The sequence below is a fragment of the Drosophila serrata genome, unplaced genomic scaffold (genome assembly GCF_035046125.1).
Source record: "Drosophila serrata isolate PLE 108 unplaced genomic scaffold, ASM3504612v1 contig_30, whole genome shotgun sequence".
NCBI classification, from domain to species: domain Eukaryota; kingdom Metazoa; phylum Arthropoda; class Insecta; order Diptera; family Drosophilidae; genus Drosophila; species Drosophila serrata.
Genome location: NW_028256928.1, coordinates 676,724 through 690,617, shown reverse-complemented (window position 1 = coordinate 690,617; position 13,894 = coordinate 676,724). Strand labels below are relative to the sequence as shown.

General features: G+C 37.5%; 2 non-coding genes across 2 annotated transcripts; one reads left to right on the top strand and one right to left on the bottom strand.

The window, feature by feature from the left end:
* Window positions 1–9,487: 9,487 nt before the first annotated feature.
* On the top strand, window positions 9,488–9,560 carry TRNAF-GAA (transfer RNA phenylalanine (anticodon GAA)). The gene has a single exon. It is a non-coding gene; the product is annotated as a tRNA-Phe (tRNA).
* Window positions 9,561–9,951: 391 nt separating this feature from the next.
* Window positions 9,952–10,024, bottom strand: TRNAF-GAA (transfer RNA phenylalanine (anticodon GAA)). Its single transcript has one exon. It is a non-coding gene; the product is annotated as a tRNA-Phe (tRNA).
* Window positions 10,025–13,894: the final 3,870 nt, after the last annotated feature.

Below are 13,894 nucleotides of genomic sequence, written 5' to 3'. Positions count from 1 at the left end.
AGTTGATAATGGTGGCAAATTTATATATAGAGAGATACCAAGGTATATATTGGGAGTGAACATATAGATCTTTAATTCCTCTTTATAAACATTTTAAGTTCGTTAATGATAGCTATTATAATTGATTTTTATATTTATCTACAGCTAAACTCAGAGCTATCTTAGGGTTCAATAGCTTTCATAAATCTATTTGAAGTATCTTATCAAAGTTCATAAGTACTTCTTGTGTATTGTTATAAGAAAATATCCCTATAAACTATGAATTTATCTTTAAAATTCATACACAACTCCGTTATGCATTTCTATAACTGATATTAGTAAGGAAATAATGCTTATATTATTTCTTTTAAACAACTTTCAAAAGAACAATCCGAACAAACCTTTGTTTCTGTCAGAGTTAAAGCTACCTAGTATCAAGAAATTGACTTACTTCAATATTATATAAGATAAGATTAAGAAATTTAAATAAATATTTTATCTACAGATCTCTCAGGATCAAATAAACTTAATTTATCATTTAATTTAACTTTTCTAGGCGTCTAGAAGTCAAGTGTCCTAGACTTTGGACCATCTATCTATCATATCAAGCTAAAATTTCACTCACAGACAGCTTGCTGCAGTTTAATTTAATAAATGTAAAAACAATTAAACATTAAGGCAAATGAAAATAACAAATGCATATCAAAATGAGTTTGTTTTTGCCGTGTAACCCCCGGAAAACCCTCCACTCAGTTGCATCCTGCTGGCCGTATTTGTTGTTGCCATTTTGGTTGCATTGCCAAGCAATGCAACCCCCTGATGTTGCTGCTGTTGTTGCTGCTGCAGGCAGCTGCATTGCTTGGTGTTCTTATTATGCCCCAAACAGGTCCATGGGAGGCTCTTTGGATGAGGCGGAGGCTTTGGCTTTGGCTTTGGTTTTGGTTTGGTTTTCACATGATTATCATGATCATCATTACCATCCGCAGCCACATTAATATCGTCATCTTCGGGCCAACACACACGAGCAGGAGGGACAGAGTCAGAGCCACAAAGAGCGAGAGAGAGAGGGAGATAGAGAGAAAGAGAGAGAGAGAATCCAGAGCCTCAGTTCACATGCAAGTTTCGCCCGGCTGGCATGACTTGTGGTGTTTGAGTTGTGTGTAAGTAAGTCCATAGAAATGCATTTCCGCATATTTTACACCACTAAAAAGTCCAAAAAGAAGTAGGGAGAAATTGGAAAAATATACACACATATGTATATGTTTTGTTTTGTTTACTCTTTTGTTGCTGGGGCGTTCGTTAGCCGGCTCTCAGTGTCGGGTAATTGAAACCATAATCATTATCTGCCGCCAGCGGACAGCAGCCTGCAGTCTGAAGTCTAAAGTCAAAAGCTTGAAGCCTTCAGCCTTCTTCGGCCTCTCAATCAGTTCTTGGCTCGAATCAGTTGAGTTTTGTTGCCGCCGCTCCATTATAATGGAGTAATTATGGCAAAGAATTCGCTTGAATGCCAAGCGATTCCCTTTTGTCATGATATGTCTTATCTTACTGACTCTCTGGACCTCTGATAACATGTCACTGAACCTTCTCGATGGAGCGTTGGACATTCACAATCATTTGCATTATCTTCTTGAAATATTCATGCTGTTTTCTTGAATCATCCATTGGAATGATAGAATTATTTAAATTTTAACTTGTGGCCAGCATTTAAATGCTAAATAGATGGTATATGGGATTAAGGTTTTGATTATATCGCTGTAGAATCGTTTTTACTAGGACTTTCATAGCTAACCATAAAAATAACTAGTTTGAAGTATCGACCTACTTTTTAAATGTTTATATGGATCGTTTTAAGAGTTCTCTTGAAACCTCTTTCAATCTTTCTCTAATAATTGACCCTTTTGGCTAGCTCATTTGGTTTTCTATATATATATCCATCATCTTAGCACTTTAATGGCCCAACATCCATCAACTTTCTTCAACTATCTTTCTACGAACTTCTCTTTATCATTAGGAGTGCACGATCATGCCAATAAAAGAAAGAAATCACGGCTCGCGATCGTTCGCCATGGTAACAAACTTAATGCATTCCGCGTTAAAGTGTCAATGATCTCGTTACCAAAAAAAAAAATGAAGAAGAACGAAGAGCTTCAAACATTTCACGCACCGGAGTTCATTGTACCACAGAAGAGACATGGGGCCACCATATGACAGAGGTAGTCATAGATACAGTCAACATTCCCTAACTATAACTAGGATTTATCTAAATCAAATACCATATAATTACAAGAAAATAAAAAAGAGTAAAGATAGGAGCTTTAAAGCAGATACAGAACATTAATCTGATTACTTTTATTTTCTACTAGATTATAGGAACCTTTCCTCAAAAAGAATCTAGTTTCAAAGTATGGTTCAGCTTAGACAAGTTCGACTGTAGCTTATGAGCTCATGAGAAGAGGGACATGGGCTAGGGGCAACTCCATTGGTGGTAATGGCCAAATCATGCACGGGCTTTTGCAGAAAGAAGATAAATTAATATGGTCAGCATGTCATGAATTAGCTTTCTTCCTATGGCCCGGGCTGCGCTCTGGCTATTCCATCGCCATGGCTACCTAGCCCAGAAGAAGGCAACAAACAAATACTGCCCAGATTCACACACGGCACACAAACTTTCACGCAAAACGTACATTCAACTCCGGACGGGGCTCAAATAGAACCAGAAGCTGAGGCAGGCCAGAATCGGAATAGGAATCAGAAGGCAAGAATCAGAATCAGAATCAGAATCAGATCCAAAAGCAGCAGCAGACCATAGACTGCGACTGGGACTGGGACTGGGACTGGGATAGGTATACGAATATATATACGTATAAATTCCCATAAATCAGCTGTGAGCCAAAGGGTCAAATACCTTGTGTGGCGGGTCTAAAAATTACACACGAACATGTGTTGAAAGGAGAAATTAAAACAAAATTAGTTTTACACGCTGACCAGAAACAGGGAGAGAGAGCAAAATAGAGCAAATAATAGATTAGTTATCACAATTATATGCATTGTAAAATAAACAATAAATAAAGGTGACAATTATTACCATTCTCTTAGCATAGTTATACCCTTTGCAAGGGTATTATCATTTTAGTCAAGAGCTCTTAGCCCAATGAAGGATTCATTTCCGACCCTATGAATCATATATATTCTTAATCAGCATCAAAAGCCGGTTCAATATGTAGCTATATGCGTCAGAAATTTAATTTTTTCAACATTTTATAAGGGGTTACATCGCTAAAATTGTCAAAAATTTCGGGAACACTTAAATTTTTTTCAACTTTAAATTGAGTATGAAGATTTAATAACCTAATAAAACTTTCGAATTAAAATTAACGCTTTTCGGTTAGTACTGAGAAAAAACTTGAAAAAACTTGATTTTACCAAGAAAATGTCATATAGAAATATCGATAAATGTTGATTTGAAGAATATGAATATTTTAAGCTTAGTTATGAGCGATTTACGATAAGATCCTATAATTCGATTCCAAACTGCAATAGTATAAAACTTCGGATTCCCAAGTAAGTTTTCTTTCTTGCTTTATTATACTTCTTATTCCATTTAAGTAACCTTTAAATAAACTCTTTGGGGTACGAGTAGCATAATTTTACATTGATTTTTAAAAAATATTTTATAGCTTTTGTATATGTTAGCAATTATTACTATATTCTTTTTTCCATTATGTTTAAGTAATTTATAAAATGTTCTATCTAACCCTAGCTTATATGATATATTTTCAAGTTTTGCTTTGCTATCATATGTTGAGCTCTCCTCCCTCTATAAATCTGTTCCGATTTTGTTCCACTTAAAAAGCAAAAGCGGCTTAGATACGGATATGACTTGCTCTTGACTTCTCTACCAAATACAGAAATACATGAACTCATTGGCCGAGGATCAAAGGGAATCGATGTGTGGGAAGAAAGCCAGCAAACAAACTTAAACAAAAACGAAGAGCCAAGACTTTTGTGTGGTCATAAAAATGCTGGAAGTTAAATTTGGGAAAAAAAGAGCCGAAATAAAACTCAGAAGCAGTGGAGACGTCACTCAGTCCATCAGCCAGTCTTTCGGGCTTTTTGGCCAAATGCAACGCAAATTAAACCTTACTTCGACTGACCTGCCCTCCAGTGCATTTTGCACAGGAAGAAAAGGATTTTAGATTACAAATAATTAACAATTTCCTAAATTTAAATGTATATGGAAGGGAGGCTTTCCTAAATGCCTGGTATTTCTTTCAGTGTTAAATTGTATAGTCACATATATTTTCTCTTAGTGCTTATCCTCCTGCTGCTCCACCCAGAGCCCACCCCAATCTCCTTTGTGTGCCAAAAAGTCTTGGGATCCGCCATGGTCACTGATGATGATGATGATGACGATGTTGTGGCTTTTGGTTTTTTGATTTTTGGTTTGTTGCCGCCGCCACCGCCAGCACTGCTGCCACTGCTACGTTTAATACGCCACGGTGTTACCAAAGTGGCAGCGACAGTTGCGGCCATTCACCTCCCAAAAAAACCAAAAACCAAATATCCGCCGCCAGTGTGTGTGAGTGCCCATCGCCACACACATGCAGCACACACAAAGTGTGTAAGTTGGACTCCGGAGAGTAAAAGAACGGCCAGGCCAGGCCAGAAGCTATACCGTTCGCGTTGTAACCAAGTTAAGGCCAAGCTCGCTAGGCCCACATCCATACTTATGCAGAGCCACGTCCATGGCCAGTGCGTGAGAGTGCGTTTTGGGCCCAAATAGTGTGTGTATGAGTGTGTGTTTCTGAGCTTACCAAACTTTTACAAAGGAAAGTACACTGTCGAATGTTAAGTATTCTGTAGCAACATCTACATGTATGTTTGCAACATTTTATATTGCTCAGCATGTTCCTAGAAACATTTGTTTTTATTTGCGTGTTGTGCAACATGTTCCTAGTACTTCTGAATACTTTCTTCTGCCTTTCGCCTAGTTTATTTCAGGTTTTACATGAGTTTGAAGCCAAATAGACCACGGAAATATAAATGAATATTATCTATTATTTTACCCATAGTTATGGCTATATTATAATCGGTTAAACTGGACTGAACCTTTCATATTTTTTTAAACCTTAATTGGTTTGAATTCCCGAATCAATTTAGCTTATTATAAACTATTGACATATATATTTAAAATTTGTATAATGATTATGAGTTAAGAAGGCATATATAAATTTACTTTGTTAAATATTAGAAAGGTCAGTTATTGCCATAAATAATCCCAAGAACTAAGGATGTTAACTCAAGCATTAAGTACTAATGTCCCTAAGAAACCCTATTCCTTAAAAGTTGGGAAACTATAATAGTTAAATTAAAATTCTTTACGATTTTTATCCCATTAATTAGCTGATTCCTTGAACACTTTTTTCCCCCAGTGTCTTACTTTTTTTGGCGGCTTTTTCTTGGGATTCATTTTCGGGTTTTCACTGTCAGTAAGACCGGGCCTCCAAAGATTACAGGGCAGTCCGGCTCACACACACACGCACATACATACATGAAGCCACACATCATAGCCATCATAAGCTCGTTGTAATGGATTTCGCCTTTTTGGCCTGCTTCCCTCGACTGGAATGATTGACATTGGGCAGGGTCGCCGCAGCCTCGACTGACATGCTAATGTGCGCCAATATGTATGTTCGGTGGGAGCGGGAAGGAGCGCCAAGCTCCAAAACAAACCGAGCGCGACTTTGGAGCTCAGCTTGAAAACCGGCAAAAGTTCAAGCAAAACAAAATCAGCTGACGCCCAGCAGAGCCGGAGGAATACATATGCCAGCTTGTAAGAGAGCTCCAAATGTAAGAGAGCCCCAAAGAGAGAGAGAGAGAGCGCAGTGCAATGCAACTGGCCTCAGAAATGCGGAAGTGTAATCCAGCTCTCGTGCATCCGTCGTGCATGCAATGCATATGCATTGGGGCTGGGGGGAGAGGAGGTTGGAGGTTGGAGGAGGGGCTCGAGCTATTGAGAGATCAACTGGTTTGAGGTCTGCTGTCTGTTTGTATTGGTGTGTTTGTCACTGTTTAGGCAAACATTGTTTATAACTTGTTTATATAAATATTGTTAATTCCATGCGAGACCTGGAAACTGGCCCCAAAACCGGCAAAGCTCTCTTTCTGTTCTCTCTCTCTCTCTTACTGTTGGGGACTCTTTTTCGGTGTCTCTCTTTTGATCGTAGGTTCGATGAATATTACAAATTTATTTGGAGAGGTAAAAACGTCCAGAGAGAGAGAGGGAGAGGCTAAGCGAGAATCGTTAAAAGCGCAATTAATTGCTCACAGCCAATATCAAATCAAAAGCGTTTTTAATGAATTGCACAAATTTGCACTGATTGTCGCTCTTTGGAGAAAAGGAAGGAAATAAACCGCATTATGGGTGGGGGGTTTTGAATGAAATGAAATTAAATAAAATGTCATAATGATTCATGCAGAGGAAAAATATCGTATATTAACTTAGGAAATAGGTTAGCTTCTTGGAAGTTGGCTTTAATAATAGCAATAAATCAAAGTACGGGTATTCAACGGAATTCTAAGTAAGGAAATATGAAGTAACTAAAAATAATAAGTTGTGTCACTCACAGAACCTACATATATTATAAAATCTAAAAGATAGAATTCATTAAATAAATTTGGTAAAAACCCCACAGGATAGTGATGAAGGTAGCCTCTGGAAAATACTGATTTCAATAATTATTCTGGGTATCTTTGCTAAATTTATTTTGATTTATTAGTTAAATTCTTCCATAGTTTCTTTAACAAATATACTTTTAATTAAATAAAAAAACCCCCAGAAAATAAGTTAAATCCTTAATTACAATGCTTCTCTTTAAAACGGCCAAATTTTATGACCTAAAATGGTGAACTCCCCCTTTTTCCCACTCCCAAAATCGATCGATTAATTCGATTATCTAAACATTGGCCGCTCAGGCAATCCATTTCCCATATCATTTGAGCGGGCGGCTCAGCGCACTCACAACAAATTGGGTATATCATCATTTTATTTATAGCCATCAATTACCATTTATGCATTTCCAATTAGCCTGGTAGTAGTTGCACTAGTAGTAGTAGTAGTAGAAGTAGTAGTAGTAGTAGGTGCTGAAGCCACCACAAACCCAGCGAACACACAACTGCCACATTCACACGTGCAACAAAAGCGGCAACAGCAGCAACAACAACTGCTGCTGCTGCTGCTGCTGCAACTATGAAAGCATTTTCCAATTCCGATGCATGACATTAGATGCGCTCTCCCCCCATACACGAAGTTACATATGCATGAAAAGAATCCCAACTGGTAATGAAAATAAAGTGCACGTCGCATGCGGTAATAATAACAATAAAATAAAATAACAAATTACACGCAACACTGCCTGGGACTCTGAGCCTGCGACTTGGGACCTGCACTGAGAAAAACTTATCTCACAGCGGAGAAATTGCATCATAGCTAATTTGCATTTTATGACGCTTATTTAGAGCAAATATTTTCATGTGTGTAGTAGGGGCGCCTTACTCGATGGGATTTATAAATCGCGTGATTGACTTCTATTTGTTTGCTTGTTTGGCTTTTATGGCTCTCTACAGACCGATTACACAATCGATTTTGTCTTATTTAATTAGCCACGATAATTAGTTTATATTATATGGATTTCTATGTGTGATTTAATAGTAATTTAAGGTTGTATCGATTATTTTCAGACGTTTTTTAATAGGTTCATAACTCTCACATATAAATTAACCCCTGGTCAAACTAGACCTAAATTGAATCGATTTTCTGGAGTTTAAAAAACTAACTGGAGGTTAATAGGTAACATTAAACTATAAGTATTTTTTATTACTAGTTTTCATATGCAATTGTGCAAGTACTAAGTGTTAAAAGAGCCATTGAGAAACCCCATTTATTGATCGAAATTCTTTATTTTTCTGATTGTTAACCAACAGGAATTCCAGAAACCGACAGTTAAAGTAACCTCCCATTACATCAATTTCACATACAGTTTATTTTCTAAATTAAGGAACTGTTGAGAAAGGTTTTCGTTGATTTAAATGCAGTTGGATCAGGTAAAAAATCTTATGAAACAATTGAAAATTTCTAACAGTGTCGCTTTCGGCTTTCATTGGAGTTCAACTGAAGTTTTGGGACTTGGCCGAGGCGAGGAGCGATAATTACGGAAACACGGCAACAAAGGCAATCGAGCCGACGACGACGACGAAGACTCACTGTAAAAAAGTTGGCAGCAAAAGAAGGAGTTGGGAGTCGCTGAGAATCGTGTGTCCCCATTTCGGAGAAAGAGTGGATTCCACGTCGAGGGACGACTGGGAGAATGGGTGTGGATAAACCCAGCCCGGGGCAGAGAAAGCGGTTTGCTTGGCCAAGAGTATCCATACCAAAGAGGTTACAGCCAAGGGCAGGCCGAGGCAAGCTTACAAGTCTAAGCTAAGAGCGAGCTTGGGCTAGCAACGGTTCTCTTAGCCCGCTCTTTGTTCTGAAGAGCTGGAGAAATGTGGCCAACACACAGACGGAACACAAACACACACACACACACACACTGGTAGCAGCTTAGTTGTGCAGCTCAGACAATCTGGGTCACATTTTGCCATTGAACCGGTGACGTCACAGCGGGGCAACGACCGCAAAGCACGACCAGCTACAACAACAACAAAACAACAACAACAGCGAGAGCAAGAGCAACAACTACAAACGAAGACATCGGGCAACCATTGGAAAGCGTGCAAGCAAACATTTTTACAACGACAACACGAAGCCGCGACCGAGGCTTTCCAGCTTCTGGTTCAGCCTCAGCTTCAGCTTCATTTCTGGTTTTTGGTCGCTCGCTCGCTGGCTGATTTGTTGCCCAGCAAGCAAAACTGTGTGTGTGCGACACCCGGCCCAAACACCCTCCCATTCCGCCAGGTGATCCTCCTCCCCCGCGCACAATAGTTCATTAGATGCCATGTGCCATCGTGGCGGAACAAACATGATTTGGCTGCAGACTGAGAAGCAGCCAAAGAACACTTGAAGAAAAATTATAGACAAGGATCAGTCTTATTCCTATTATATTATTTCTTTAATTAGTGAATATTAATTTATATTATTCTGATTAATTATTTATTTTCTAAAAACGATTTAATTGTATTATTTTAACAAATTAAATATAACAATTAAATTTCTTTTTGTGTGCCGGACTTTCAACTAAATCCAAAAGCCGGCTTTTTGCATTTGAAACGCCTTTGAATTTGAAGGCTCCACAGATGGCGCTGCAAACTATTGCCCCCGCCTTACTTTATGGTCGCTCTGCCGGGGGGGGTCAGGGCAAAAGGTTCTATTTTTAAATTGCTCGCGATTAGATAAGGCCCCCCCAGCAACAAGAGAAGCAAAAGCAAAGTAGGAGAATCGCCACCCCCTAAAGGAGACGGAGCTATGCAAGCGCAACTACATGGCTGTTGGCGCCATCGCCGTCACAGCGCCGAAATAGCTCAGTTGGGAGAGCGTTAGACTGAAGATCTAAAGGTCCCCGGTTCAATCCCGGGTTTCGGCAATAATTTATTTTTTTATTTCTTGTAATCTAAACATATTAACTAACCCTTTATTAAATATATTTCCGTTTAGTACTTCAATACAGAATTTTACAACATTTTACGATATTTTAACGAAGATTTGATGTTTAAATTTTGTAGTTTATTTTATTTATTCATAATATATAAAACCGTTTTGTTATTAAAAAGTCTTAAATATTGTTAGAAAATCAAAACTTAAGCAGTGTAGTTTAGTTTTTGGCTAAGATCCAATGTGTTTAAAAAAGCATTTATTTAAAAAAAATATATGTATCAATGAAGCAGAAAACGTTATAAATCATTAAACATATAAATTTAAAAATTGATTAAGTAAAAACTAAAAAAAAAAAACAAGAAAAAGAAAAAAAGAATCATTGCCGAAACCCGGGATTGAACCGGGGACCTTTAGATCTTCAGTCTAACGCTCTCCCAACTGAGCTATTTCGGCGCTGTGGAGGTGTGGAAACAAGGGCCAGATTCGGACACCGACTGTGTTCAGTGACTGTTTTTCAATTTTTAAATGTTATTTTTGCAATATATAATATTTTAAATTATAGGAATTTTTACTTACCGATATTTTCACATATAAGTTCCTTTCTTCTTCTTAGTATTCTTCTTGTTAAATTGAATTTTTGCCACTTCCGAGATTTCATCCATTTCCTTTCTTTTCTTTTTATTTGCCTCACATTATTAAAAATATATAATGTATTAATTAAAAATGCACACTAAAAAAAAAAAACAAAAAATTACCTCTGCGTTGGCAGTAAGACAAGGAAATGAATGGATAGAACTGCAAAATTACACACACGAACAACACACCGATGATCTTTGACATAGATATGTATGTATCTAATCAACATTTCACTTTTTTACTCGTTTGTTTTACACACGCACTTTAAGCTTCATTGCAGCTTTAAAAACAGTTACTTTGAACCACGCAACAGAACTTTTGTTTTGCATTTGCTTTTTGGTATACACACATCCATACATACATGACGGCGGCTGCTGGGGTCTTCGATTGCCGCGGGAGTCTCAAGTTTTTTGTTCGCTGTTTTAGTGGCTTTAACTTGATATGCACTTGATTATTGTTTTAACAATGTATTATTTATGATCACGCACTTGGTTATTTATTGAGTTTATTTCGGTACTTGCACAATTTTTTCACATGCCGCTTTCTCGCTCTCACTCATTTCAGTTGGAGTGAGAAGCTGCGCTTTCTGCATTTTTCATCAATTCTTTATAAATTCACTTGTTTAATGCTTAACTTCAGTGTTCCCGCATTACACATAGTTAGTTTTATTGATTTAATAGTTTGGTAGGTATTAATTAACGTTTTTATCGCACTTAAAACATTTTTTAGCAGCAGCCACCTGAATTTGCACTTTACCACTTGTGATCTGCCTCTTCACTCAAGCTCTCCGCTCTATCACTCCAGAAAAGCCATCATTGCCATGTCAAACGATTTGCATTTGAAAAGAAGGAGGAGGAAAACAAAGTCGCAAAAGTGCAAAGTTACGTCGTGCTGCTGCTAAAAAAACGTATATCGCCCAGAAAATCGGCTGATAATACCTACAAAGCAATTAATTCAATAAAACTAAGTGCCCTTTATATGGGGACGGTGAAATAACCATGGAAAACATGAATTTTTCAACATTAGACTGAAAAAACGTCCATGCACATATGTATGTGTGTATGTATGTGCTGCGTCTCCGCGCAATTTGACCAAATCGGCGGGAAAATGGAATTAAGCAAGTGCCAAAGTGAATAAATTAATAACTACGTGATAAAAAAGACATGTACAATGGATTTGATAAATGAAAATTGAAATTAAGGCTGGTAAAAATGAAATAAAAACATTGAGACTCCCGCGGCCAGCAGCAGCACCCGCCAATACATTTCCTCCAATTTGATTGTGTTAGTGTCAATGTGAGTGCAAACCGTTACCCAGCGGCGAAAAGAATGAGAGGAGAAGATCAAATGCCGAAAGTGAAAATTTAAATGGCTGCTGCTAAAAAAATGTTTTTACGTGCGAAATAACGTTTTATAAAACGAACAAAACGATTAAATCAACTAAACTAATTGAGTTTTATGCGGGACCAATGAAATTAAGCTATAAACAAGTGAAATTTTAAACAATTAATGTAAAAGTGAAATGACCGCTGGTTCTCACTCCAACTAGAACAGTGAGAGCGGGGCAAAGCGGAATGTGAAAAATCATAGAAAGTGCAAGCGACGAATTGAACTTAATAAATAAACAAATGCGTGATCAAAAATAATACATTGTTAAAACAATTAGCAAGTGAAGATCAAATTAAAGCCGCGAAAAAAAACTTGTGACTCCCGCGGCAATCGAAGTCAGCAGAAGCAGCAGCAGCAGCAGCAGCGCCGCCGTTTGAGTTGAGTTCTTTGCATATGTTTGAGTGCAATGGCACCGAACCTCTCACAAAAAGTAAAAGCAAAAATGCTCTCTTGCGATGTATGTAACTGTTTTAAAGTAACAGTTTTAAAAGCTATAACTGTAAAGTGCGCGAATTAAACAAGCGAATAGAAAAGTGAAATGAAAATCGGTGTGTTTTTCGTGTGCGTAATTTTGCATTCCATTCCTTTCCATTTTATTGCCAACGCAGAATTAAAGTGTTTTAGTTTCTTTATTTTTTTTTCAAGTGTAAATATAAAGTGCAATGTAAAGGAAATCTGCCAGATATAATTGGTGTTTTTTGTTTGGTGTTTTGTGTGTGTTATTTCCCTTCCTTTTCAATGTGTTAGTGTTTTTTTCCTTTTTTTTTTAAGTGTTTAAAAAAATTAATTAAAATAAGGAAAGGAAGGAAAGAGAAGAAATCTCGTGATTTGGCAGAATAATATGTGTGTTAAAAAGAAAAATAAGTGAATAAATATATATTTTTTGTTGTATTTTTTTTAAGTGTTTAAATTAATTAATACATAAAATGTGTTGAATTCTGCGTGCTATAAAAAGGGAAAGGAAGGAAAGACATTAAATTTCGTGAGTGATTTGTGATATGTGGAAATTAATAGACAATTCAACAAGAACAATGAGAAAAAGAAGAAGAAGAAGAAGAACGAAAACAGAAAAATGAGAAGATCGGTAAGTGACAGATTTAGTTATTTTTAATATTATACATATTATATATTATAATTATTTTTTATCAACATCTATTTGCCATTTCTATTTGAACTTTATTATATATTGAACTTTTAAAAATTTCTCTACATTATATTTTATTTTATTGCTATATTTATTACCTTGCTTTAAAATCATTTTTATATGGGGATATGAATATTCAAAATCAACTAAAAACTCATTTAAAATTATCCCAGCTATTAAGAGGACCCCTACAATATATATTTCCTTGTCCTTGATACAACATTTTCTATATGTCCTTGTCCAGTGGCATGTGACTGTCAATCAAAAGGATGTTCGCAAAATTAAACTAAGCCGGCGCAGCAAATGCTGACCTGGCCAGCGAGACAATGAATGGCAAGATGGTCAGGATAAAAGGTGTAGATTAAGCTGGCATAATGGGCACAACGACTCAATCAAGCAGCAGGCCAAATGGCACAAGGCCAGGGAAAAGTGAAAAGTGAAAAGGGAAAATGCAAATCGCATTACTGAGGCAGTAGTGGGACCTTGGACCTTGGACCTTGGACCATTGTCCAGTTGACTGATACCCTCTAGGCTGGGATAAAGCAAAAGTGTGACGAATGCGTTGACAACAATTAGGCAGGGATTCGAATAGGTGCGCTCCAGGTAGGAACACCTTCAAGTGGACACCGGATTGAGTCCAACCGAGCAGCAGCAGAAGCTGTGGGGGCGTGATGATAGATTCCTGGCAGCTGCAAATTATATGCAAAAGGAACTACTGGGCCGGGGAATCGTATACCATTCAGGCGGTGTCCAGGAACAGCTGCCAAGTGGAGGACGCGTGCTAGGCGACCGACCACAAAAGCCATTGACTCGCGTTGAATTGGTAAGGAATCGAATGGAGAGATTGCTACGGCCTACGCCCCAGAAATATCGCATATCCGTTTGGCATAAAAAACCAAATGCTCCTCCATGGCAACTGGCACGCACCACATGGCACCCTCGGTGTCTTTTGCATATAAAAAAACCCAAAGAAAAAACTGAGAGGCTCGGGTTTTTTTCTATAATTTCATTGTTATTTATTTTTTTTTTTATTGAAAGTGAAAGACGAAAACAGGCACCCTCAAGTTGCAGCAGCCAGGAAGTGTGGCAGCCGCGAAATACACAAAAAAAATTGAGTTGAAAACAAGAGAACATAGGATGAAAAAAAAGTGAAAA